A 14893-nucleotide genomic window follows, 5' to 3' on the forward strand; every position below is an offset into this window, starting at 1 on the left:
CAGCTACTATAAGCAGATAGCACAGTACAGGTGCTTAATCTGTATGCTATTTCCATCCATCCATTGTCCAACACCGCTTATCCTACTGGGTCACAGGGGGTCCGGAGTCTATCCCGGAATCAATGGGCACGAGGCAGGGAAGAACCCAGGATGGGGGGCCAGCCCATCACAGCTCACACTCACACACCATTCACTCACACATGCACACCTACGGGCAATTTAGCTACTCCAATTAGCCTCAGCATGTTTTTGGACTGTGGGGGGAAACCGGAGGAAACTAGCAGCTTTGTGTGGTAATTGTTTGTATTAAAAATACATTGGATCAAGTCAAATTATTTTTATGAAGAATTAACATCTAAAAGCTGCTAGTAGACCGTGGGAAAATAATTTTTCTATTTTCTTGCTGCCATCTCGTGGCCAAAAGTAGGTATTGCAATTTCCATCATATGTAAGAGGGCCTGCCCATCAGAGTAATGTACATCCTGTGACATGTATTGACTATCAAGACAAACTGAAACACGGTGTATTAGGCTGTCAATGAGTACTGGACTAGGGTGAAAAACTGCCTGATAATCTACCTATTAACTAGAAGAGTACAAACTGGAGACGGATCCCCTAATACAGAGGGATTAACGTCTGTGCCACATCCAGAACCATTCAGTGTAGGAGTCTGGTGGTTCTACTGGATACTGACAAGTACCCAGCCCCTTTGTTCCCTCTGATAATCATCAGTCCTCCTCTGAATGCCTTCACCACTCTATTCCTGAATAGGTACACATTTAAATATGCTAGCAAGATCAAGGTATTGGGATAACTGTTAGGTTCGCTGTTAAGAGAGTTGCAGTGAAAACCATCATACACAGTGGCCCTTTCTGGATAAGATTACCTCCCTCTGATCTAACAGGTCAAGATCAAAGCAAGGTGCATTGCAATGTCTGACACCCAGCACACTACAGCATATAAAATACAGGTATCCATCGCCTTCCGCATTTGGAACCAGGACCACTTGTTGCAAGTCAATTTGGGCGTATCTCAAGTTATACGAGAGAGGCAAGACATTAAGGACAGTATACACAGTACTGAAATAATAATGTACATATTAAACCACAGCACTTAATAAACAGATACTGCACTTACATTTCACAAAAAAAAAATAAAGCACAGATTGCACTAAGAAATCAAAAGATGCATGTGCTAGCAAACAGTGGGAGCTGAGGAAGAAGCAGTGGTGAAATACTTTATTGTACAGTACAGTAAGTTTCTTTTTATAGAATGAAATAGCATACAGGGGGCGGCATGGTGGTGCAGTGGTTAGCACTGTTGCCTCACACCTCTGGGACCCGGGTTCGAGTCTCTGCCTGGGTCACATGGGTGTGGAGTTTGCATGTTCTCCCCATGTCGTCGTGGGGTTTCCTCCCGCAGTCCAAGAATATGCTGAGAATATGCTGAGGCTAACTGGAGTTACTAAATTGCCCGTAGGTATGCATGTATGAGTGAATAGTGTGTGAGTGTGCCCTGTGATGGGCTGGCTCCCCATCCTGGGTTGTTCCCTGCCTCGTGCCCATTGCTTCCGGGATAGGCTCCAGACCCCCCACGACCCAGTAGGATAAGCGGTTTGGACAATGGATGGATGGATGGAAATAGCATACAGATCTTATAAGCACCTGTACTGTGCTATCTGCTCATAGTAGCTGTCCATTGTAGATACATCACTGTATGCATACTGTATTAAGAGCTAGACAAGGGTCATTATATGGCTTGCAGTCCTGCTCATTTTCCTGCACGCGTTACACTAAGTGATACACCCACTAATGTCCTCTTTTATCCACTTTCGGGCATCTCTTGATCAGTGTATATTATTTACTATGGACCTTGGACATACATGCGATTGAACGCACACACACACTTACACTAATTACCTAATCATCCATCTGTGCAAGCAGGTAAACATTTACCATCTATGTAAGTATTGCACATTGCATAGAGAGTGTCCAATCTATATTAAAGGTGACTCAAAAGAAGTCAGACTTCAGTAAAGACTGTAAATTGGCAGCCATAACATAAGCCGTAAATAATTACCAAATGAGTCATCCCCTTTCGGAAACATTTATTGATATTCTTTCATAACACACAGACATGAGTTTTTTTTCAACTGTCAGCATCCTTCTCGATTGTCAGAAGCTCTGCGCTAGAGGGAGGTTTACTGGTCTTATACTCTTCTGGCACCTTGTGTGATTCCTGACTTGGGACATCAGTTTGGCTCCTTCTGTATGTGGTTTACATTGTATTTGTTCTTTAAAGTTGCCCCTTCAGAATTAGACAGTGTAACCAGCTTGCCACATATTGCCTGGATGACATAAGGTCCGGTAAAATCCGGTTCCGTTCTTCCTCCTTTCCGTCCCCGCTTCCTCATGTTGAACAGAAGCGCCTCATCTCCAACATGATAAACTGTGTTTTGGTACCTCTTTTGTATTCGTTTACCACATGCCTGCTTCTGTTTTTCCTGTGACTAGGAGATGTTTTCAGCTGTTGTTGCTTATTGTCTCAACTACTTTATTTTTTTCATCAAAAAACGTGCCGTAGCTTTTCTCATCGGGAAGAATAATTGTGGAAAGCTGAAGTGGAAAAACATTCATAGCAAATTATTATTATTCACAGATCATTATAAAGAGTCATTTTCTAAAAGCATTAAGAACAATGTAATTTGCTGTTTCAAGATATGTTTTTAAATAACTACTTGTCAGTCATAAGAAACTCTTCAACACACATGATCCGATCTTGCCACAAATCATTTTTAATCTCACTTTTGTTGCCAGCAGTTCAGACATTAATGGCTGTGTGTTGAGTTATTTTGAGGGGACATCAAATTTACACCATTATACAAGCTGTACACTGATTACTTTACATTCTATCAGAGTTTCATATCTTTAACGTTGTCCCTTGAAAAGATATAATAAAATATTTACAAAAATGTGTGGGGTGTACTCACTTTTGTGAGATACTGTATATTAAGGGATTGATTGTCAATAATATCAGTAATTCCTGATGTAATGTTAAAAGAATAGAGCCTGTCTCACACAGTTCTAAAACAACCTCAAAAACAGACTTACCATTTTATGTCATCATTCGTTTTCTCATCCAGGCCATTGGTTTGGGGATGATATGCAGCAGTGATCAACGGCAGAACAGGGGCTCTGAACGCAGTATGGATTAAAAAGGAATTAACCATCTCTCTCAATATAAAATTAGGATCATTTATTCTCTACAGAGGCCCCCATAGAATAGTGCATCCATCCCCTCACTCATGTTTAGACAGACGTAAGGCAACAGGCCAATGACATTCAGAACAGCAACAACATCAACAATTGTACAGCTAGTTTTAAAATTTAATAAAAAAGACAAACCAATTAGGTAATATTAATGAAATTATTAAAATGTGCAGATTAATAGTCAGAAATAATTTGCGATTTTAAGAGCGGAAAGGATACATTAAAACTCAATTACATTTATCCCTTAATAATATAAAAAGGTTTTTGAATTTTACATCATGATAAATGCGAACTATATGTGATTACTAATTACTGTTGACTAATTTCCTGTCTGGACGTTTCCCTCCTCATTGTTAAAAGTCATTATATGTCTGGGTGCCAGTCAGTGGAAGCACACAGACATGTTGGCCAGCTGTCATATTCATTCAGCACCAGCCCATCAAGTAGAGAATTCAGCACCACGGACAGTGACCTGTGTTACAATGACATCAGGTCATTGGCTCTAAATATTTTTCTAGAAATAACTAAATGGCTCTATTGTAGAAATTTCCAGCCAGAGTCTTGTGGTGCGTTCGTTTTTCTCTCGGAACTTGGAAATTCCAAATTGGGTGACATCACATCCAACAATCTCCCGTTCAAGCTAGCACAACTCGGAACAAACATGGCTGCCTCCATGAATACGCTGCTGTGTTGTTGCTTTATATTTTAGCAGTTATGGAGTAAGATTATTATTTCAGACAAATAAACAAGAAACAGGAACTAGTCAAACCACATTAAAAGCTTTATAAAGTATTTTAGTACATTCATAGCGATATTCTTTTTTCGAGAGGCAAACAAACTACAAACAAACCAAAAACACTAACAAGTCTGGTAAAAATCTGATATTGCATGTTAGGATACTGTTTACGGTCACAATATGGTATTCTCTAAATCGAACACGTGCAATTACATTAATAATTACTAATAATTATAAATAATAATAATAATAAATGGGCGGTATGGTCGTGCACTGGTTAGCACTGTTGCCTCACACCTCTGGGACCCAGGTTCAAATCTCCGCCTGGGTCACATGTGTGTGGAGTTTGCATGTTCTCCCCATGTCGTCGTGGGGTTTCCTCCGGGTACTCCGGTTCCCCCCCACAGTCCAAAAACATGCTGAGGCTAATTGGACTTGCTAAATTGCCCGTAGGAATGCATGTGAGAGTGCATGGTGTGTGTGAGTGTGCCCTGCGATGGGCTGGCCCCCCATCCTGGGTTGTTCCCAGCCTCGTGCCCATTGCTTCCGGGATAGGCTCCGGACCCCCCGTGACCCAGTAGGATAAGCAGTTTGGAAAATGGATGGATGGGATAATAATAAATTTAACAAAATAAACATTTTTAAGGATTTGTAAAATAGAATTAATGTTGAGTGTGTAAGCCGCCATGTTGAAATTACGTCACAGGGGCAACTCGGACAAGAAGATTCTGTCAGACATTAACGTCATAAAAGAGGCGTTTCTAATGGGAAGTGATGTTTTTCGTGACGTTTTTGTCCGAGTTGGAGTGAAATAATCAAACGCAGCATGTGTTCCTATTTGAAGAGAATATTCTATTTTTATTCTAAGGAACTACAGAAAATCAGCTCTGCATGTGATCTCCCCTTTACTGCTCGAGCAGGGCACACGCACATCAACAAGTGTCAAGGCAGCAAGTGCATGCAAACAACTTCTCAGGACGGTTACAGTATAGGACCTTCAGAAAGAGCCAGACTGCGGCGTCATTCAGAGATTCCATTGTCTAAGGCTTGCACTAAAACATTACAGCATATTTAAACAAAGTAGCATGGCACCTGTGTCAGAATCCCTCCCTGCCTTGTTCTGTTCTCTCTTTGTTGTCCCCATTTAGCCAGCACATGTCACTGGCCATCCTGACTCCTCTTTTGATTGTGGGTTTTAAGGATATCAGTGGGTCTGTGTTTTCATAATTGTCCCCCAGGCCACCATGCTGCTCAGCCCTTGATTCCAACTACAGTTGCAATCAGGTGGTTCTCAATCTACTAGGACTGTATAACAGGATTGGCCACCTGTTCTACCTTTACTCGTTCAGCCGCATTCATGAGTCTGGCCTATAGGTTATTCAAATTTTGTCCTGCCAAATTTACCGGACAGGAGGTGGACACTGCAAATGAATGTGTGAATACTCCAATACCTACATCTTTACAAGTTACCTGAAGTGGTTTGGTAAATGATTGTGAGGTTGGAAGTCCTTCTTGATGTCTGTTTGCAGCTCATCCACCAGCAACTGCACGAGTTGTCGCTCCCAGAGGGAATCCCACTCTCGGTCCGCTGGAGGGTCCATCTCACTGTAGCTGGAGTATGTTTCCAATCAGTCACTTGGCGTGGGGCTCACAGAATTTACCAGGCTCCTGTTTAATCTGACGCACCTTAGTCCAGTCCATGCATCTGGGGAACTTCTCTGAAAATCTCTGGCAGATTCTTTGCAGCTATACTTGATATTGGGTACTTGCCGCAACTAAGTAATGGGTTGTTGAATCAAAGTCCCGTTCCATGTCAAAAATAACCCCATTTTAGGGTTTTGTTAAACAACTGGTCTAATTTGGATGCAGAGGTTCTGCACGGAAGGCCCAGTCTCTGAAGGGCTGTGGCATAGCGAGGCCTGTTCTGCCTGGAATCCGGCAGGTCACTGGCAACATCCCCCAACTCCTTCATCTATAAGGTCGGGAAACCAGAACGTTTACTCCCCCTTATGGATAAGGACATACCAACGTTGGGGCAACTCCTGCTGCCTGAGTCTTCAACCAAGTCCAAAACAAAAGTATACAATGTTAGGAAGGGTAATTCAATGGTATGAGACTGAAACTAGAAACTGTAAATCGGATGGAGTTAAATAGCAATACTGTGGAAGAGGCATGGGAATTTTTTAAAAGCACATTGTTGCAAGTGCAAAAGAACTTCATACCCGTTTCCAGAAAAACTAAATCTAGGAAACTGCAACCAAGCTGGTGTCATGACCTGCTTGTACGATCCTCGTGTGTGCCACGCCCCCTCATTAACCATGTGTGCTGCCCCGATTGTAACCAGCTGTTTTCTGTCAGTTTGAGTAGTCCTGTGTATTTAGTCCACATTCAAGTCTGTTTCCCCAGTCCTGTCATTGAAATCTCTCGCTGTTGGTACCTGTTTTCATCAATAAACCCTCATTCCCGACTCTCCGTTTCCCGGATCCTTGATTCCTCGCTTCCTGCCTGTTCGTCCAGCACGCGATGTCACAGGTGGTTTACTACGAAAATTAAGAATAAAGTCAGGAGCAAAAGGGCTTTCTTCCACAAATGGAAATTAACTAATGATTTCAAAATAAAGCAGGAGTATCTACGTCTACAGGTTTAGTTAATAACAGTTATAAGGATGACGTTAAAAGTTTCTTCCAATATTTTAACTCCGAAAGAGCTCTAAAAGCTGAAAATCACTCATTTGCAGGATAGTAAGGGCCTTATAATTGAAAATGAAATTGATATAAATGAGTTTAATGATTATTTTACAATGGCTGTTCACAGTAGAATAGCTTACCACCATTTAGTACAAATACAACGATGTCTATGACCAATATATGTATAACTGAGGCTGATGTGGTACAAAGCCTAGCTAAGCTCAAATAAATAAATCGCAAGGCCCTGATGGCATCTTATCTATAGTTTTAAAAGAGATGAGGGGTATTATTAGCCAACCTTTAACTTTACTATTCCAGAAATCATTATCTGCTGGTGTGGTATCTTCTGATTGATGTTAGATCATGTCTCATGTCCAGAGAGGCTACAACAGGATCTGGATTTAATTAGCGACTGGGCTCATACGTGGCAGATGAAATTTAACATAGATAAATATAAGGTAATCCATGCAGGGAGCAGAAATATAGTAAATATAGTAAAGTACAGATATTTTATGGGTTCCACTGAAATAAAGGTAGCTGATTACGAGAAAGATCTCGGTGTGTATGTTGATACTTCCATGTCCCACTCTTGCCAGTGTGGGGAAGCATTAAAAAAAGGCAAAAGGATGTTGGATTAAACTCCACACACCTAGAGATGTAAGTCAAGAGAAGTGATGCTACGATTATATAATTCCTTGGTAAGATCCCACCTAGAATACTGTGTGCAGGTTTGGTCACCATACCTTCAGAAGGACATTGCTGCCTTGGAAAAGGTGCAACGTAGGATGACTAGAATGATTCCTGCACTTAGAGGAATGTCTTATGAGGAGAGGTTCGCTGAGCTGAATCTGTTTAGCCTCAAGCAAAGGAGACTATGGGGGGACATGATCCAGGTATATAAGATTCTAACAGGTCGGGATGCTGTTCAGCCAAATGACCATTTCAATATTAATTTAAAATACTAGAACTCGTGGCCATAGTGGAAATTAGCTGGAGAACATTTAAAAATGAATCTGAGGAAGCACTTCAATTCAATTCAATTTTATTTATATAGCGCTTTTAACGACATGCATTGTCACAAAGCACTTTACATTTAACCGGCCAGAACCCCACCAAGCAAGCCTGAGGCGACAGTGGCAAGGAAACTCCCTCTAGCAGGAAGAAACCTTGAGTGGAACCTAGACTCAGAAGGGGACCCCATCCTCCTCTGGGCGACCAAGGAGCATGAAACTGCATTTACATTGACATTCATTAGAGTTCATATAGTTATAAAGTCCCAGTTGGTTTCATGTAGTTATATCCAGGAGTCCAGGTGCGGGTTCACACGGTGTAGTCGGCTCGGTATCAGCTCGAAAAAGAGAAGATGGAGAAGAGTTATTGCCCTACACCTAACCGGCAGGACTAAAGCAACTATGACAGCCTGCCTAAAAGAGTGACCTGGAAGGAAGCACAGGCATGAGGGTTTACAGAGGTTTTGGCGTCAAGCCACCTCCCATCCACAGCTTAAGTGATCGGCGAGAGTGGCAGGACGACAGCACCAATCCCCCCTTTCCCCTTCAATCTCAAATAACTATGAACCTCCAGATTTCCCATTCACCTTAGAAAAGAAGATTTAACTATCCAAAAGACTGGCGAAAGAGGTACATCTTAAGCCTTGACTTAAAAGCAGAGATTGTGTCTGAGTTCCGAACACTAATAGGAAGTTTATTCCATAGCTGTGGTGCTTTATGAGCAAATGCTCTTCCCCCAAAGGTAATGTTCTTTATTCTGGGTACGGATAGAATACCTCCATCTCGTCATCTAAGTGTATGATTCGGAACGCAAATGAGGTCACTCACATACTGCGGTGCAAGACCATTTACAGCTTTATAGGTTAAGAGCAGTGTTTTGTAGTCAACACGAAATCTAACTGGCAGCCAGTGCAGTGAAGATAAAATTGGGGTAATATGATTATATGTTTTAGTTTAACTATTGCTAGTAGCGGTTCAATCAATGCTGGGAGCATCGCTGAATAATTTTGATGGAACAGGGTCTAGCATACAAGTAGATGAATTTGAAGATAAAATTAAGTACATCAGTTCTGACTGGTTAACCAATATTCAATATTCAAAATGTTCTGTTTAATTGAGCATATTTTTGGTCAAAAAGTTTCATAAAGTCGTCACTGGAAAATAACCAGTGGTCTGGTTATTAGTCAGCTTGGACACCATAGTAAATAGGAATCTAGGATTATTTTTGTTTATTTCAATTAGTTCTGATAGATACTAGATGATTTGGCGGCACTAAGAGCCTTTTTGTAGCTACCCATAGCCTCTTTCCATGCTAGTTCGAACACCACTAGTTTAGTATGATGCCACTTACATTCTGTAAGGACATAAAACTTATAGGTCCTGCAGGCCCCAACTCTGATCAGCCTGCATCAGTCTATTTCAGAGCTCCGCTGGCCCAGGCAAGACTGGACTCAACTCGTCAAACCACCCCTTTTAAGGAAGGCAAAGGCCTGCCGGCTCCTGAGAGACTGGATAGGAATAACTGGAGCAGCACAGAAAAAGCAAGACCTTTCACCCCCGGAGTGACCAGAGTTCCACAATCAATCCACAGCAACAACAGCTGTCAGCCTCCAGACACAGACACCTTTTCCACTATAAACAGGATAACTCAGCACACATAGATGTTAGGGACAAATACACGCATGTTTGGTCTCGTTTGAATAGGCATGAGACGAGGAGTATTATACTCTCAGATTTAAGGCAGTATAGCTTTTCCTAAGAGAAATACAGAAACTTCGGCTCAACCCACCAAACTGAGAGAGATTCTCTCATGGTAGAACAAGGGAATTACAACCACCCCCTAAAGTGATCTGATTGGCTGGGGACTTGAGAACCAAGGTCAGCAATGCCCCTAAAATTAACCATTGACCGAAATTAGTCAGTCTTCAGAAACATGCCATCACCTGGTCTGGATACTTAAGGAAGGGCTTCAGAAGTAGTCGGGGAGTCACTCTGTAATCAGAGCTCCCGCAGAGAACTGGGTGAAAGTCTATCTGTAGTCAGATACTTTCCACAGAACTTTGTTCACTCTCAGCTGAGGAATGTGATTGTTTAATATTGTATTTGTCCAAATGTATTTACAAGTATGTGTCCACATGTCAATAATTGTATATTGTAGTATTTTTAATAAATGTTGTTTCGATTACTTTATGACTGTCTGATTTGCTAACTTCTTCATAAACTTTCCAGATTGGACTTCTATCCTTATTAGGACTATGGTGGTAAATACTATCTTGCAGCCTCTGGGTTAAATCCCATTTATTTATCCGGGTCCCAAACTTGACTGCCCAAGTTAAGTTAGGTGGATACCAAAACTACACCTCTGGAGTTCGCACACGCTGATGACAGGTACCGGTCTACCCTCTGAGGGGCGTACACACTATGTTCCTAGGCACCGGGCATAGTCCCTGAGACGCTCACATGGTAAGACAATGGGTGGCATCGGCGGAGGCCCAAAGTAAACCTCGTACAACCTTTTTTATTTTTAACTGAGCAATTTTCTCTAGTGGAATTAAGCATAGATGCTAAATAATCCGTAATGCTATCAAGTTCAGCAGAATTCGACATTAGTTTGGTTGAAAACGATAGCTCAGGGAGGTTATCGATAAAGTTACTTGCTGTATTTGACGTGATTGTACGTTTGGCATATAGAAGCGAGTCGGGGGGCTAATATTTTGAGCAAGGGAAATATTGAACGCAATAAGATGATGGTCAGAGATAATACTGGACTGAGGCAGTAGAGTTGAATACATGATATGAAGACAACTGGATCACAACTGGATCACGGGGGAATCATAAGCAGGGAAGAACACACAGGCAAACAGCAGCAGCAACATTAAAGGCAGGACTGAGAAGCACATTTATACAAGGCTAAGCAGGGAGCAAACTAGAGGCACCTGAAATGAGTAACACAAGGGCAGGAAGGAGAGGTAAAACAAACGCGGAACAGGCATGGCACGTTATACCACACTAGGGAGGAAACGGGAGGTTCAGGAGGGCAGGGTGTGGCAGGGATCCGTTTCAAAATTTAATTTTGGCTTGTACAAACCTTGGTAAAAGCTGCAAAAGATCGATCAACCACTTTCTGAGCTATTGTCTTAACAAACAAAGCATCTGTTGGGGTGGCGGTGTCTGGGGAATACCATGTGTAATACACCTTGTGAAGATTTATATGTAAAACAAAATATTTTTTGATTCTATCACACATATAGAAATTATCCATCCATCCATTTTCCAAACCGCTTATCCTATTGGGTCGCGGGGGGTCCGGAGCCTATCCCAGAATCAATGGGCACGAGGCAGGGAACAACCCAGGATGGGGGGCCAGCCCATCGCAGGGCACACTCACACACCATCCACTCACACACACACACCTACGGGCAATTCAGCAACTCCAATTAGCCCCAGCATGTTTTTGGACTGTGGGGGGAAACCGGAGTACCCAGAGGAAACCCCACAACGACATGGGGAGAACATGCAAACTCCACAGACATGTGACCCAGGCGGAGACACGAACCCGGGTCCCAGAGGTGTGAGGCGACAGTGCTAACCACTGCACCACCATGCCGCCCCTTATAGAAATTATTCTAGGTTTAAATAGTAATTTAGCTGAGTAACTAGGCTGAAATTCTAGATAGTTGCAATTTTAAGAATTATTACTATTATTCACAGCTTTTAAGCATGCAGTTGGATGACGGATGGATGGATATTCAGCCACCAGAAATGCCAATTGTTGTTAAGAGGATCAAAGTCTGCAAAGTAGTATGCAGGGTTTAAGGCCAGAACACAGCATACTCTCCGACAGAAAGCATAAAGTTCACTGGGGGAATTTCTGTGGCCACTGCCTGAACAGCATGTGTGGAGAATGTTTATGAGGGTCGAGCCATGCAGAGCTGCTGGCCCTGGCATGTAATGATGAATCACAAATCAGTTAAAAATCGGTGCAAATGCATGAAGATTTAAACCGGCTGATGTGGAAAATGAATCACTATTGTAGGAGTACTTCACAGTACTTTAACAGAAAAACTGGTGTAATATTACATTTGATTTCACAATGTGAGTTTGACGTCAGATGTCACTGCGTATCACGTCGACATCGTACGTCAGTTTTTGGTTTTGAGCGAACGCGAGATGATGAATGAATTTGAAACTGAGGACGGCACAGTGGTTAGTGCTGGCTTCGGTCCAGGGCCCTTTCTGTGTGGAGTTCGCATGCTCTCCCCGTTTTCGCCGGGGACTCCAGGTTCCTCCCACGGTCCAAAAGCATGCAGGATAGGTTGACTGGTGAGTCTAAATTGGCCCTGTAGTTGTGTGAGTGTGTGCGACCTGCGGTGTGTAGGTGACTGCCTGGGCTTGGTTCCTGTCTGCGCCCCTTGTTCCCGGGATAGGCTCCGGTCTCCCCCGCGATCCCAGTTGGGATTAAGTGGTTTCAGAAAATGGATGGATGGACGCACCGCCCGATCTTCAATTGGCGGTGTGGCAGCATATTAGCTTTCCGGTAATCACAAACGAGGAGGAAACAGCGAGAAAAGCACAGACAAGACATAAACTGCATGCAAACATTGTAATAGACTGATAACATACACAAACAGGTCCACTGGCACCACCGTGAGCTGAGTGAAGATTATTAAAAGGGCAAAGCACGCTAAAAAGCTGCACATGCAAACCTTAGCTTATTTATTTGATTTATTTTTTTTTATTTACTTATTTTGATTTGGGATTTTTTTCAACAGTATTTTATTCAAATTCAGTTGCACTGTTCACAACAGTGTCAACAGTTCAGAAAGATAAATATAAGAATATTTTTGAATATATTTGTCTGCAGCTCATTCTGCAAAAAATGAGAAAATTGAACTCAGAATCGTGAATCGTATCAAATGGTGAGTTGAATGTATCGTTACATCCCTAGTTCTTACAGTAGTACTATGGTATGGTGGAGCCACATGACAGGAAGGCAGTACATTGCGAAGTCTGTTAAGAACATCATTCGCACTGAACTGCCCTCCATTGACCAGCTGTACTTTAACTGCCACAGTAACAAGGTTCAGTCTATAATCCAGGACTCTGACCACCATCCACAAACACTGACTAGCAGATTCATGAACAGCTTCATTCGCCAAACAATTCAAACCTGCAGCTTTTGCATCCCCTGTAATAGTCATTTCCACGGCAGCTGCACTGTACAGCTGTTCCTGCACTTTATCCACCACTGACCACGTATCATCCAGTTTTGTCCTGCTTTGTATCGCACTGTTTCTGCACCATGTTGTCTTGTACTCCCTTGTGTTGTTATGCACCATCTGTGTTGTTCTGAGCAGTGCCATGATGCAATATTACAAAAAGATCTTGAGGAAATGCAGAGTTCTGGAGGAGATTCTCACAGATCATGGCATGTGTTTATACTGAAGAAACTGTACAAATTGCTAGACATAAAACACAGGACTGGCAACTGTGGTACGTTTTAACACCTTGATAAAAAACTTAAAATCCATAGTAAGTAGGACAACCTCATAGAACCTTTACTAGTCATTGTTCAGAAGATTAACACGGATTAAAAACCATTACTATGAAAGCACGCTAATCAGTTAAGTTGATTATGTGGAGAGAGAGAAAAAAAACTGTCTTTGAAAAAGATCAACCATAGAACGAAGCTGCAGCATTGACACCCCCTAGTGGTGATTTGAAGATAGTTCTGTCTGTAGCAGCTAAGCAGTAGATTTGGCGTCAGGTGCCATGACAAACTCAGTGCTGCTCGGTTTGAACGGCAGAAGCACAAAAATAAAGGGGGCATCTACTGCACGCCCCCCACCCTTGAAAATGGTACAAATTATCATGCAACAGTTTTCTTAAGTAAGTCTTTTTGGGCGTCTGCAGAAACCTCCACGATGCGATTGCCCTGATTAAGAAGTGCGCAGCGGATACAATTTGGGATGCATCGTTCATCCGATTTATTAATATATAATTATTAGTATGTCTATATTATTTTAGAAACGTTACTTGACGAATATTTTTCATTGAGATTGATTCCCCGTTTAAAATTTTGGTGACACTTCATATTTTTTAAGAGAGACAGACAATTTGACGCATGCAATTTGCAGAAATATGTTGTGCCGCTATAAAGTACACAGGCAGCATGACAAACATAAGTACTCACTGAAGCCACGACATACGCCCGGCTGGCCCCAGCGGTACCCCTAAGAAGAAGGCTTTTTTCACAACCCACGACCATCACGAGGGCAAAAAAAACTGAATAGCCTAGAATTTAGTTAATTACAAGGCACATATTTATTGGAGCAAGAGCTCTAACATAAAACTACCTTGTAATTATAAAGTATTATGGCTGTGAACAATGTACAAACAGGCACAGAAAGTAAAATACTCCAAAAATGCAAAGAACCTAAATATTTTTGTTTCCACCGATTCACTCTTGATGTGTTAGGAGTCACAGTTCAGTAGCCTATTCTTCAGTATCTGCATTTAAGACCACCAACTGCTCTTTCTCCTCCTTCGCTCGTCGGCTCAGAGTATTGGACTTGGTAAGTAATGTTGCCCTTTTGGTTCCAGCAGCACTCTCTGCTTCCTCTGCCATGTGCTCAGCATCCTTTTGTAAACTCTCACATACACTTTCCAGTGAGACTCTCTTCCTCTTGAGTTCCTCAAGTTTTCTTTTTTGCTTTTCGCTCATCTTTCACCTTTGGTCAGAGGCGCTTTGGTTGCTCCCCCACACACTCTGACATGGTCGCATATAAGCCTCTGTGCAACAACTGTTTCCTCTGATAAGTTGCAGGTCTCCACCTCTATTCGTTCCACTTCGGCTTGCCCATAGGACAGCAGCAGCAAGTTCTTGCAGAACATCCAGAGGTCAGGATAAGGCCCACTAACTTTTTGATGTAAAAAGACATCAACTTTGGATGGTGCTGAAGGAATGAAGGATATAAAATCCAAGCCTTTTGCCTCATTGTGCAGGTGATTATCAGACTGCTGGGATATTGCATCACCTGTAATTACATTAATTACAGTAGATTAGATGCAGATCAACAATGTCAATACACAGAATCACATGTAGAATAGGAAAGTGATTTATAACCCAATTTTCCTATGATACCATAAATGTGCAATCATTTTAATTTAATCTTGAGATATCTCTAGGCT

Source organism: Brienomyrus brachyistius, unplaced genomic scaffold, assembly GCF_023856365.1.
Source record: "Brienomyrus brachyistius isolate T26 unplaced genomic scaffold, BBRACH_0.4 scaffold170, whole genome shotgun sequence".
NCBI classification, from domain to species: domain Eukaryota; kingdom Metazoa; phylum Chordata; class Actinopteri; order Osteoglossiformes; family Mormyridae; genus Brienomyrus; species Brienomyrus brachyistius.